General features: G+C 44.6%; 1 protein-coding gene across 1 annotated transcript in view; it reads right to left on the reverse strand.

The window, feature by feature from the left end:
* Positions 1–13,771, reverse strand: part of LOC126559214 (UPF0687 protein C20orf27 homolog) — a 462,937-nt gene that overhangs the window by 14,098 nt on the left and 435,068 nt on the right. The window lies entirely within an intron of this gene.

Raw genomic sequence — 13,771 nt, forward strand, 5'->3', positions numbered from 1 at the left:
GTGTGTGTAATACACGGCTAGCGGCAACAGGTAACCCGCTGTGTTAACGCTTTGATAAATTTTCATTATGCTACGATTAAAATCATCAAACGATTATGACAGCGATGGTAGACACGGCCAGCCAGGTGGAGGTCTGTGGGAGGATCGCCCACTATCGTTTTATTATGATGAAACAGGTCCTCAGGTCTCTCTGGTGCTACTCGAGCGGTATATTCTGTTTTCCAATAGCAATCCCCAACCCGAACGGCCAACAGCCCTCCCATTTCTTCAAGCTGCCCTTAGTTGAAGCACGTTGTTGCATCGCGCTGCAGAAAATAAGGCAAAGGACATTACGGGGCACGGTTGTGTCTGTTGGTGGCAGCTCGTACTACCTGCCCACGCCCGGCATTATTACCGGCAAAAATGCGTCCATGAAGAGAGAGCGCTCCTCCCCTTGCTGATCACTCGAAGACGGTCTTTCAAGTGCATAGATACGCAGCATTGCGCAGCCAACCAACAACCTGTGGAGCCTTATCGTCCCGTTTATTGCGTTTCTCTCCCATCATTCAGCCCAATTCCAGCCCGTGGACCTTGCTTGTGTCTCGCTACATTATCCTTTTTTATCCGTTCCACCCCGGTTTTGTGTCCTCCTTCAGAAGCAACAAGCGACATTTATTATCTATTCGAGTATAATAAGGCGGAGTTGGCTGCCATAACTCGGTTTGCACCTTTTCGGTGCTTTAGGTAGAGTCCGTCCGGAATGTAAGGTCCGGGCCGGGCCTCGGGGGCTGAATGCTTATTCAACTGATTGATCGCACGCTTCACGGTGCGATACACAATTTGGTCAGCCGTGTGGAAAACTTGTGGAAATGCATCGGGTAAAGGTATTCGATGCACATCTTGCATCGATGCATTTACATTTGGTGGGGAATGTTGTGTTTGCATTGCGTTTGATAGAAATAGATGAGGTAAAGATAAATAATTGTAATTGGTTGCGATTGAGTAATTTACTGTAAACTGGGCAAGGAGGCCAGTTGGACCATGGAAAAGTGAATCCAAAGTTCAATAGTTTTTGAAAAGCTTCTACTGAAGAAGTTGGCAGAAACATGTGCAAGAGAATTCTCTAATCAAACTGATTCAAGAACTCCAAATCATGTTGTGTGTAGTACTGCTACAGCCTAATCGATAGCGTCATATCATAATGCAAACGGATTCATTCAAATACAACTAATTTTTAATAGCGATGCACTAGTATTCCTCCTGCAAGAATATCCTAAAGTAACTAAAGTAACGACAATACGGCGCAAGTCGTCATACCTAAACATAAATTTAAAAAATAACTTAAGTAACGGATTAGATGTTGTAAGAAACCTTCAATGATTCTAGTGCTTCCAGGGGCCTCCTCTCTCAACACACTTTTCCGACCATGAGGCTGTGTCTACGAAGATATCTCGTCGTCCATAGGGTCTTCTAAACCAAGATACTTTGTCTACTAAGAGCCTCCTTTGTCCAAAGCAATCGAGCCTCGTCACTCAAGATGCCACGTCGTTTCAAGAACCTTGCCAGTTCTAACGATCTCGCTATCAAAAGAGGGCCTCACCCATAGAGTTTTATCAATCTGATCACGTTGTGTTCTAAAATTCTCTTTCATTAACAGCTTCCAACGACAAAAGGGACTGATCAACAGGTTTAATGTTCAGGTTTAAGGGACCTGAACGGCCTCGTGGTCTTATTTACTTAGAGATTTCGTCTCTGAGAGACCTAGCCGACCATTAGGCATCACCTACCAAAAGATCTTGTCGTCCATAGGGTCTCATCAGTCATAGGACGTTGTCTACTGAGAGTTCCCTTCGTTTACAGCTTCTTACCGACAAAAGAGACTGATCAACTAAGAAATCACGTCGTTTAAGGAACCTTAACGCCCTCGTGGTCTTATTTACTTCCTAGCAGACCATTTCGGCTTCACCCACGATGAGATCTCGCCGTCCATAAGGTTTCATCAACCATGAAACGGTGTCTACTGAGAGTCCTCTTCGTTCACAGCTTATCACCGACAATAGAGCCTCATCAGCCAAGAGACTACGTCGTCTAAGGGACCTAATCGAGCTCGTGATCTTATGTACTCAGAGATCTCGTCTGCTAAGAGACCAAGAGGATTCACCAAGGATTTTCGTCGTTCCTAGGGTCTCATCAACCATGAGACGTTGTGTACTGAAGTCTGTCCCCTTCATTCACAGTTTCTCAACGACCACAAAGGCTCACCAGCCAACATACAACGTCGTCTAAGGGGCCTCATCTACTAAGAGATTTCGTCATCAAAAAGGATCTCATCGTCCAAGGGGCCTCGTCTACCATGAGACATTCACCCTACGAGCTGCATTGTCCAAGGTATCACGTTAATAATCGCCAAAGCTGCTAAAAGATACGCCAAAGCATTTTTCATCAGTGGCTCCACTTGATTAATTTAGGGGTTTCATGTTTCATAATGCTTTCTACGCACCTTCGGGTGTTCCATGGTCTACGTTTAAATACGATTTCCTCCTCTAGGGAGAGACTTATTGCTTACAATTGCACGAATGAAATCAAACGCCATTATAGCTATTTTATTCTTCATCCGTTCAACAACCTCGAAAGGTCTTTGCTAGTCATTTTGTACGGGAAGTATCACCTCCATCTTCTATAGGTGGACGGCATTAGATTTCCGGTCTTACCATTTAATCCCCAATAGGCTCTCAATCAACTGTTAATGCAGTAAAATGTTGTCTGAACTCTGTACGCTTGATACCAAAAGGATAAGTATCTGGATTTACATATAGTCCGTCATTTGTACAAACAATACAGGACCTTACACGTTTCTGGGCATCTTCCTACCGACCTAGAAAGGATTTTTTTTCAATTTCTCAAGCTTAACGGTTCATTCTTTTTCATTTCCTTCAGCACTACATGCTCTTGGATGGCTTGTTCTGTCCTTTGTAGCAGATTAGTCTTTTCGAGCGGAATTTAAGATTCCCTGAAGCACTTGTTCGATCGAGCCAAGTTGAATAAATTACTCAATTAATTAAAAGATTGCCAAATTAACATGACTAGAGCCAATGCTTCACATTCGCATGAGTACATTCAACAAGACTTACCTTGAAGAGGCATCAATTGCAAAGTATCTATTCCAGGAAATAAAAAGCGTATTGTCCATTTGCGTTCCACTTCCAATAGAATGCACAGCATGGTATTCCTCTTTTTTTTTCCCCGTTCAAAAATTCTTTTATGGCCCCTCTCGTACTTGAATCGGAATCGGTCCGGTCGCAACATGGCTGCATTTGCAATTTTTATAACTTGTTCCACCTTCTCCCTCCCATCGTTCCACTTTCCCTTTAGGGCAGAAGATCTGTCGGAACTGTAGGCGAGAAGAATGGGCATGTGTTTGTGCGATGAAGAGGTCGCCGGATGGGTTAAGGTTTTATGGTCCACGTGTTGCGCGTGTGATGTGTACTTTGCTTTGATCTGTTGAACGCTCGAACGCTTGAACGACCGGAACCACAAACCGGCCTTCCTCTGCCCACACACAAACACACCCACGTCACACACAGAGATTCTGGTTGAAAGGCACATTGGTTCGATTTTCAAAGCACCATACACAACTGGCCTGTCCTGGTGTGTCCTGGAGTGCGTGAAGAAGAAAATATCACTCAGCACTTCATTAACTAATGCGCTCGGATGCGACGAGGACGATGACGAGTGGTGGACCTTTTTCACACCTTACCGGGCCCTATTTTATTTCGGTTGGCTTGAGGACACGTTACGCCTCAAAAGGTAGAAAACAAGCGGAGCTTCGGGTGCAATTATTATGGAGCTGGACATCGGACACGGTGCAGCAGTTGTGTTTGAAGCCCACGAACGCCCTCTTGCTCTTGATTAATTATCATCCACAGGTGAGCGCGTGTGTGTGTGTTGTTGTTGTCTGGGCCCTGAGCCTCGTTGGATACCGTTTTATATGCTTAGCTGACCGTGAAATCGAGATCCCAGAACGCGCTACAAAACGTGGGTTCGAATTTTCGCACCTTTTACCTCAACCGTTGACAGGCTGCTGCGAGCTTCAACAAGTGCACCGAAGAGTGCCAGTAAAGCGTATCGATAGAATTTACTATTTATTTGCCTCGAATGTTACGAGTCTACGATTTGGATAATACACAGCGCAGTTAAGCGATCAAAGAATATGAATAGAAGGCCACGGATTGGGTTTGAGCCACCAACGCGAATCGAAGTCGGCTAATTAAGAGAATCGTTCGAATTGGCTGGATGCCGCTCGCGCTTAATTAGTTCAATGAGCTCTTCAAATGGGGCTCTTGAAGATCAACGCTGCAAACGGCTAATTCCTACCCAAAACGCACATACAGCCAGACTGATAAGCTCACTCACGTTACTCTAATATGACGTGAGATGGGAGAGAGGGCAGCTGATGGGGATGAAGGCATAATCACTGCCATAATTTTGCTCTCCAACGTGGCAAGTGCATCCGTTTATCCACACCGGGATGTGGCGCGGGAGCTGAAGTCAAAAGAGGGCGAGGCGAATTGCGCTAGATGCGCTCGCGGAACATTTGCAGGAAACTGTTTACCCAAAGCATTGGAAAGCATTTTAATTTGCATACGAAATCGATGGCTGGAAGGCGTGAAACACCACTGCTGCTGGTGCTGCTGTGTGTGAAGCACAGATGAAGATGAATATTTAATTGATGAATGCAGAATGAAAAGTGGGTGTTAGAGTATACAAACACACAAGTGAAACAGAGAGCAAATTTTTGCATAAATTTTTAGTAGTTAAAAATGAGTAGTAGCTTACGTTAACTTCAAGCTAATTTGGCAAAGAAATAATCGCTTTACTGCCTGGCCTAAAATGCTTCCCAGACCAATGGTCAGATCTATATATTCTACCAAAACCGTACAAGACTAATCGATCAATCGACATAAAAACCAATTAGGTGGAAAGGGTTTCGAGTTTGGAAAGACTAATAATAGACATTCCGCTAAACGGGAGACGGAGACGTGCGTGTGTGCGTGTGTGTATGTTCCGGTCGTAACATCGGCAATAATGGCATCGCCGCAGTCGCTGATCTAAATATGTGTTGTTCCGAGCGTAGTGGCAGACACGAACAGCAACAAAACAATGCAAATAGCGGTGGACAAGAAGCAAGTGGAGAGAAGATAATACAAATGAATGGGACCAGGGAAGGGGTTTAACAATTTTAAGGAAAACATTCGTGGAAAACAATGCTATTTGAAAAGAGTGCTCTTGAAAAAGATGCTTTTCTTAGTAGAAAATCTTTTATCTCGATTTGTTTTTGATTCATCTAACTCTACGAAACCTTCCAAAATCACATTTTAGCTAAAAGAATTAATTAAAAAGAGCAGAATAACTATGCAACTTAATACTGTCTGTATGAGGTTGAAAGAAGCATCTTTGATAACTAGTAGCAACTTGTTGTTAGTTAAAGAATGCACAAAATTAACTAACACAAAGTCAAAGTGAGCAAGAAAAGGAAAAGAATAATTCCACCAACAGCAAGGAAATGGAGATTAGAGAAACCGAAATTTAATCTTCCGTAACATGCTGTGTGGACCAGATCAAGGCCCCAGTCAAGGGCAAATTCTGATGCAGGGCCGAAGCTATTCTAACGTGCAAATGTTGTGTGGATGGCCGGACATACAGCAAGCCAAAGAAGAAGAAAGTACGAAGAGAAATTTGGAGACATTTTGTGTGATCAAAGAAGAAATTTGTGTTCATTTCTTCGAGCCGCACAAAACCCCAACCCCTGTAACAGGCGTTCACTGCAGAAAAGATCAGAGGACCGATCGATGCTAGGATTTTTCGGGCTGTAAACTTTATGAAAGGATAAAGGAGGCTATCATGGCCGACGACTCCAACAGTTCGTAGAGTAATACTCGTGCATATCTTGATAAATGAGCAGTACAAAGTCTTCAGATAAGAAGATTCGAAGAGGTCGAACAACAAGTGACCAATATAGTTCATATAACTAAGAACCAAGTCTAACTATATCCTCAATTACTTGATAAATGAAACTTGGCTGACTAGTAGTAGCTAGAGTAAGTGGTCTGTGGATAGATACAGTGACTATTGTTTTCGCTACTGTGGGATAACTGGCGCCTACATGACTGCTCCAATAAGTAAGCCATTATATGGCCGATTTTATCCCAGAGGTCATAAGCCAACCAATAGAAGACTTGATTCTTGTAAAGTGAAGACTAGTGTCCATGGTAATCACCAAATTAATTAATATTTCCTTCATACATCCTGAGATTGATTTCCAGCACCCGGTAGATAGCTTCCAGGAAAACTTTAAATTTATCCTTTCCTTTCCTCGCCTCAGCTCAGGAAAATTGTTAAAGCAATAATTTCCCGAAAATGGCTATGATTAGCATGGTGAAACTTTTACCAAAATATCATTACGGTTAACCTTGCTACACGATTCACACAGAAGCACCGAACAACCTGTTCGGTGCCATGATTCGTGATTGATTTGCGGCGAAAAAGGCGCTTCATCGTAAAGGGCATGTTTGGCATGATGCCTTCAACATGTTGACTTGGTGTGGTTTTGGGAGGAGGGATGATACGGGGGTTTGGGAGGCAGATGGGATGATCTGCATAAAGGTACATCCGCTCTGTACTGGTTCGGTCACAGATCGTTTCACCTTGTTGTCTCTTTTCGCTGCTCGGAATGGAAGAAACTGGCCCCCGAGGGCTGTAAATTCATACCATACCAATTTCCGTCGTTTTCGCGTGAAATGAAAGGCTTGCAGAGTTTTCTCAGTAGTAAGTAAGGAGGAAGACGAATAGTCCGGAAGGGGCCGAGCGAGAGTGAAATATACGCAAGGAACGTTTCGCGCTACTAAGCTGATCCTGGACGACAGCGGGCAAACAGCAAAAGTGAGTGACAATGTGCGACCGGCCGTGGGAGGCATGGGTGGGTGATGATGGGTTGGGTGGTACAGGCGCACACAAAAAAAAACAACAACAAACGATGCGAGGGCGAGGCGAGATCAAAACAAAAATAGGTAAATCGGAATCGCAAAATAAGAAAAGTGTGAGAATAGTGGAGGAGGGAGAGAGAAAGAACGAGAACGAGAGCGAGAGAGAGTGTGTGTGGATGGGAGGGTAGGAAAGCAAACATAAATAAACAAAACAGTTGTTCGGAAAAACATCTTTTCCTCCGGCGAAATTGAACATTTTTGAACTTCATTCTGGCCGTTTTCGCATTAACATACCACTCACACACACACACACACACACAAACAAATTCGATCGTTGTTTTTGAGATGAAGATCGTTCAAAGGATGTGAGTAACAAAATGAAATTAAAACCCCGATTTATGATAAGTTGTTGTGGGTGGACTACTTAGACCACTCACACATTTTAGGGCTGAGTTTTGAAAAATAAAGCAAACAAAAAAAAGAAGCACAAAAAGCACACAGAGCGCGAAAACTTCATCAACCTTCCTGTGTTCTTTTTTTTTGTATATATTTTCCACTAACACACACTATTACGATATTTCCTGTCTACTAAAACACACGAGAGAGCGAGAGAGAGAGAGAGATCGCGTGCGAGAACAGGTGTGCAATGTTCGGCTCTCTCAGCCTGCACGCTCACAACTTCTCATTTCTCCATCTGATGCGAATGGTGCGATGGTGTTGGTGTGTCACGAAAAACCCCGTTCGTGGAAGCATGCGCCGCTTGCGGGAAAAACCACCTTTGTTTTATCAGATGCTCAGCACTATTGGCAAAGTAAATGTGTCAAACTGGACAAATTTTCTTATATCCTTTGCCGAAGCTCCTTTTTTCCCCATCTCATTAGGGTAAAGGAAAAGCCCAATCCCCTCCTAAAACCCCGATCTGCTTCACATGGCCAGGCGTGTCAGGGACGGAAGGAGGAGAAATGGGGGAATGAGGGGGTTTGGAAAATCGGATAGAAAAACTGTCCGACACCAGCGAACTTGGACGCATTGCACACGTGTCCGTCGGACGGTACGGATCAGAACGGGCACAGCCCATCCTACGCAACAAAACGTACGACGGCCGCGTGACATCCGGTTTAGCAGCAGTTTCTTTCGCCACCCGCCTCACCCCCATAACCCCTGCTCGAAACAACCGCCCCACCCCCCTAAGTACTGTGGGTGTCGATGCAAAAGTGTTTGCCAAAACGGTACGGTGATTTATTGTGTGTCTGTTAATTGCATAAGTGGTTCAGTGTGTGTGTGTGTGTGTAAGCTATCGGAAAAGTGTCACATTTTAAAAATGGAAACTCCTTCCCCCACCACTGCCATTTTTTCGTCGCCCAAAATTGATAACAAACCGAGAGGAAAAATGGTTAATAATACAGAATAAGAGTTTTCCTTTCGCTTGGTTAAACCATTTTAGCACGCGTTGGAAATTGTAAAGCGTTTTGTCTGTATATATGTGTGTGTGTGTATGGGGGGAGGTACATTTAATCTCCATCGTGTGCTCCATCCTACTGCCCATGTATGTGTGTATGTGTGCGTGTGTACTCATTAATAAAAAAATAGGTGTGCTTCTCAGTGCGACGATCGTTCGTTCGTTCCGTTTCGGGCCGTCCAGCTGGTGTGTTTGTCTACTAGCTCCCCATTACTGTCCATCCATCTCTCCGCACTTCCACCCACCCTCACCCTTCTGACGCTCGCTTGTGGAAACCTCCCACGAGCTCGGTTCACGAAGTTGGGTCGCTTCGTGCCAGCAATATAGTCGTTGAATTGATGTGGGGTTACGAAGGTGTGCGTGAGGAATGGGTTCGTTTTCCGAACCTTCCGAACACAAAACAGGGGAAAATAGCAAGAGCATTTTCCCGACGGCCACGACGACGACGAACGACCGACTCATGGAATTTTCAGCGAACACACCAACCAAGTCAGTCCTTTCTTTGCAATCAGCTTGCTCGCGTGGTGTGGCGTGTGTGGCGTGTTGCGGTTTTCACTGGTGTCGTCACCATTTGTGCCACCCCTCTTCTCATATCCTCGGTTTTGCACTCCGGACTGGCCCCCTGGACACCGAGCAGAAGTGAAGTGGGGGGAGAAGCAAAAATACCCCCTGAAGTGCAAACGATAGAAAACAATGGAACCAAACAGTGAACGAAAGTGAGCAGAAAAGATTTGGTCTTAAGGGTAGTGACAAAAAAAAAAACATTCCAATCAGGTGAATGAGGGAGGGTGTGGTAGTGGAGAGGAGGGAGGGTGTTTGAAAAGGAAAAAACAATTACCCATTGTTAAAGAAGTGCATCCTGCTGCACACCGTTCCCAGCTCCATCCCGATGCTCCCCTTGCCAAAACTCAAACTATTTCCGAATGAAAGTTTTTCCCCACACATCCTCCCGTTCGGTTCTGATCCATTTTCCTTTCCCAGTTTTGGGCTTGGTCTTTCCCACGGCAGGTGGTCAAATGGAGCGTTCAGATTAGCACAATAGACAGAGAGAGAGAGAAAGGCAAGGAGAGCGAGAGGGAGAAAACGAGGGCTGGTTTTTGGGGGTGGCCCGCTCGTTTGGGTCATTCTAGTGAAACGAAAGGAAAAAAACACGAAAAAGAAACCCTCCCCATCGGTGAAAGTATTTTCCATTCAGCTTTATTTCGTTTTTCTTTTGCTTAAAGAGCCAAAGTATTTCGAACAACTTTAGACATAAAACGCTCCAAGAAAGATATCGTTCTATCTGGTGGAAATGAGAATCAAGCAGGGGGTGACTGGGGGTGGTAAAAAGAGGTGGAAAAGCATTTACATCCCCCGTGCGCGTGTAACGCATTGTAACGGCTTTTACAGAATTGCAGAAAAAAACAGAAGCAAATCTTAGTTACCTTTGGTTGTGTTGCTAGGGTAGTTCTATACTAAAATTGACACCACTTTCTCTCCTTTCCAACATTTCACACCAAAAGCACAATAAAGGAAAACACACACAGCAAAGCACACATTGCAGTGCGGTGAAAGGAGAAAAACGGTGGCACTAAGGGGATGAAAGTGTTTTATTCGTTCGATCAGCCAGGAACTCAGCCCCAACTTCCCATATCCAATTATACACGTTCGACAAGTGTGAGTGTGTGTGTGTGTACCTGTTTGTGTGTGTGTGTGTGTGATGGTGCCAGAATGAGACGGGAAGAATTAAATTTTCATCATCAGAAGCCAGTACACCTGCATGCATAATAGATGGGCAGAAGTTGTGTTTTGTACGTCTTTTTTCCTTTATTTTTGTGTCCGACCCCACTTAACTCCCTCCCTCCCACTACTCCTTACACACACACGCACACACACACTCTTACACACTCACACACGTACACGCAACTTTTGCACACATTACTATGTCTATTGGTCCATTTATTCTCGCCCATAAATAGTTAACCGAATAGGATGTGTGTATGTGTTTCCGTGTGTGTGTGTGTTTTTGGGTGTTTCTAAAAGTTGTTCAGCACAACAGGCTCTTCTCCATTAATGACGATGTATTGAACGACGATAACGGCATCGAAGATAACGCCTTTTGGCAGCAAAACTTGGAGGAAAAAAAATGCAGGAAGTTCACTTACCGCTTTGTGACGCTTTTCACTCACAAACAACAAATGAAAGAGAGAGATAGAGAAAACAAAAGAGACTGCTAGAGAGCGAGAAAGAGCGCAAAGATAGTAAGAATAAAGTTGCTGCGGTTGCTTTGACTGTTCCTGCTTTGGAAGGAACAACTTCACTCTCTCTCTCGGCTCGGATGACGCTGGCTGACGATAAACGCGAAAGTTTTCTGACGGATTGAGAATACATGCACAGCGCCGTGTCTTTTGGAAAAGCCAACACCGAGCGCAAGGCTACAAAGAAAGCCGTGTGTTGGTAAACTTTGTTCCGGGAGCTGATGTTCTGTTTGGTTCTTGATTAAAATCCACTTTGTTTGTTTGTTTACTTTTGGACCCCCAAAATGGGGAGTCCCACAGGGGAGTCTTGGAGGCGTTTTCATTCTATCGCTTTTGGAGTTGCGAATGATGGGAACGCTTTGTTGGAACATTAGAATTATCTCAACCCAATTATCATGCATGCTCGTCGATATAGGATCGGCAAGCAACAATTATTGCTTGTACAACCCTACTGGGAGTTGCTAATGTGTGTTTATTTGTGTCTTGTGTATGTGTGTGTGTGTTCTTATCCCCGTTTTTTTTTGTATTCCTTTGTGTGGCCAAACAGCAGTGTCGAAAGCAAGTGTGGCGTAAGTGCGTAAGTGTGGTTAGTTGAATAGGTGTGTTTCGGTTTGACTGTTTCGCTGTGTTTTTGAAAAAAAAATTATTCGCATCAAAGTAAAGTGTACTAAGCAAGAATAAACGTAACTAGAAGTTAACCTCTATTAGAAAAAAAAAATAAGTAAACGAAAAAGGGTGAAAAAGGGTGTCCCCACTCAAGGAAGGAAAAGTGCTGCGCAGAAGTGACTAAAGCCAGGCAACAAAAAGCAAAGCACGGTAAGTAAAGGCATCCACAAATCGTACGCTTTTCATAAAGCGAAAACAATACAATATTGTTCAAAACAAGGATACTGGGGTCGTACTGCGTCACACTCCTTTCGGGTTTACATGCAATGTTTTACTACATTTTATTTTAGGCAATAAAGTGCACGACTTCACTGTTTGATTGCACCTGACATGTGTTACCTTACTGGCTCGATCTCGGCTTAACATTCAACCGAAGGTAGAAGATGAAATAAAAAGTTCCACCCCAGGTGTGACACAATTCATGACGACGCCCCCTTCACGCTAACACACACACACACCCTGGCAACTTCGGTGGTCTATTTTGGATGGAAAATTTATATCCTTGGTGCCTCACAAACTCGCGTTCTTTCTCTCTTTTTATTTTTTGTTACTAGGATCAAAGTAGAGAAAAAAGAGAAATAAGAAATAAACTTACACACACACACACACGCACAAACGAGTTTTTTGGGGTGAGGCTCCCTCCTTCAGTATTGATAAGCCTCACACGCAGAAACAAGCTTTGTAAGGTGCTTTTTCCTTGGCTGGTTCGAGGTGATGATGTTTGCCAATGGAAGACAGTACTCACACCTGAAGATCCCTCCTTTTATTGTCACTTCTTCACACATACACACACACACACTCACATACAAACTCTCACTGGTCTCACGCAGGAGTTAAAGGAACACTAATGCGACAAAAGGCTTTGCACGTTTCATCGTTACCATCGCTTGACCCTCGAGTAGCAGGGGTTTTTGTTGCCAATTATCCAAACTTTTTCGCACTCCTTCCCACGCCCCGCTCTGACACAATCATCATCACACGATGGAGTGAGCAAACAAACGAAATTAAGGGTTGGAATATGAGAACCTATTCCAAATTTTGGTGAACGTCTCGGGAAAATCTGTTAGTGTGTGTTCGGATGGAAGGGGGGGGGGGGGAAGCGAAACCAGCAGGCCCTTAAAATATCCCCCCCCCCTCCCTACGTCTTCTCCCTCCCCTCTCTGTCCTTTTCTGAGTCACAGTTGTGGACAGGAATAGTGTTAATATCCATTAAAATATTCCCAGTACTGCTACTATACACCCTGGTTGGTGTGTTTGTATCCTGATGTGTTTACCTTTTCCATAACACTTGTGCCAGAGTTGGGCGATCCTTCTACCTTTCCTACATACACACACACGCACACATACGTATAGTCTGCCGCACAAATACAAACACGCCTTATGCGAGGCAGACAGATAGCCAGAGACCACACCAACAGCCAGGAGGATGGGTTAGGGACAAATATACGGGCCTGGCGGATCAAAACTGAAAGTTTTCTTTTTCCTTTCCATTTGTACGTATTTAGTTGTAAAAGGCAACACACATATTCGTTTTCCTATTTTCGTGTTCTAGACACACACACACATACATGTAAAAAGTTAGTGCGTTCTGTACACAAGGCATAAGCACACCAACAGACCGGGGCAACAAAACGAAGAAAAACAGGAACGAAAAGTAAACTGAAACGAGTACAAAATAATGTAAGAGTGTCCTCCTCCCTTCGCCCTTGTCCTCCTCACGCCATGCAGCACAAGCCAGTACAGAGCACCATTTCCCACAGCGATCGAAACGAATCATCCATCCAGTGTGGTGCTGTTGGTGCTGCTGACCCGGCACGGCCAAAAGGATAACGAACGCGCCTCGTACTAGCGCTGCGTGCTAGACTGAATGTGCTGGATGGGGGCTGGAGCGTGTGGAACATAACAACCAAAAAGGAGAAGAAGAACGAGCGAACGTCCGTAAGCTACGTGAGAACGAAGAGCACTCCTTTGTGCTGTGTTGCATTACACAAAACTACATCCCCTAGTCGCGCTTTGCACGGTGAATGAAAATTCATGCCAGCCAGCGTCAAACGGGCCTCGAGGGCTTCGGTGTGGCAGCACGAGATTCCTACCCACTGCCCAGCCCAGGCTATGGACACGTTGGATCGTTTCTCACGTTTTTGTGCTTTTCATTTGTGCTCTGTACACGCTCGCTGTGTGTACAATATGCTGCCGATTCTCCTGAGGAGAGCGGAAGGGTGATAGGATTGCTCCCCAGTTTGCACTAGATATTCGTCCGTTGGATGTACACACACACACACACAAACACAAACATATGAGCATATGCGTTGCGTTGGTAGGAGGAGGAGGAGGTTCCCGAGGATAGGATTTTCCACCTATGATGCTTACCGACCACGATGGATGGCATTGTGCTAGGGGTCAGTAGTCTTTTTTTCATCTTCTTTTCGGACACGTAGAATCGCTCA

Source organism: Anopheles maculipalpis, chromosome 2RL (genome assembly GCF_943734695.1).
Source record: "Anopheles maculipalpis chromosome 2RL, idAnoMacuDA_375_x, whole genome shotgun sequence".
In the NCBI taxonomy this organism is placed as follows: Eukaryota; Metazoa; Arthropoda; class Insecta; order Diptera; family Culicidae; genus Anopheles; species Anopheles maculipalpis.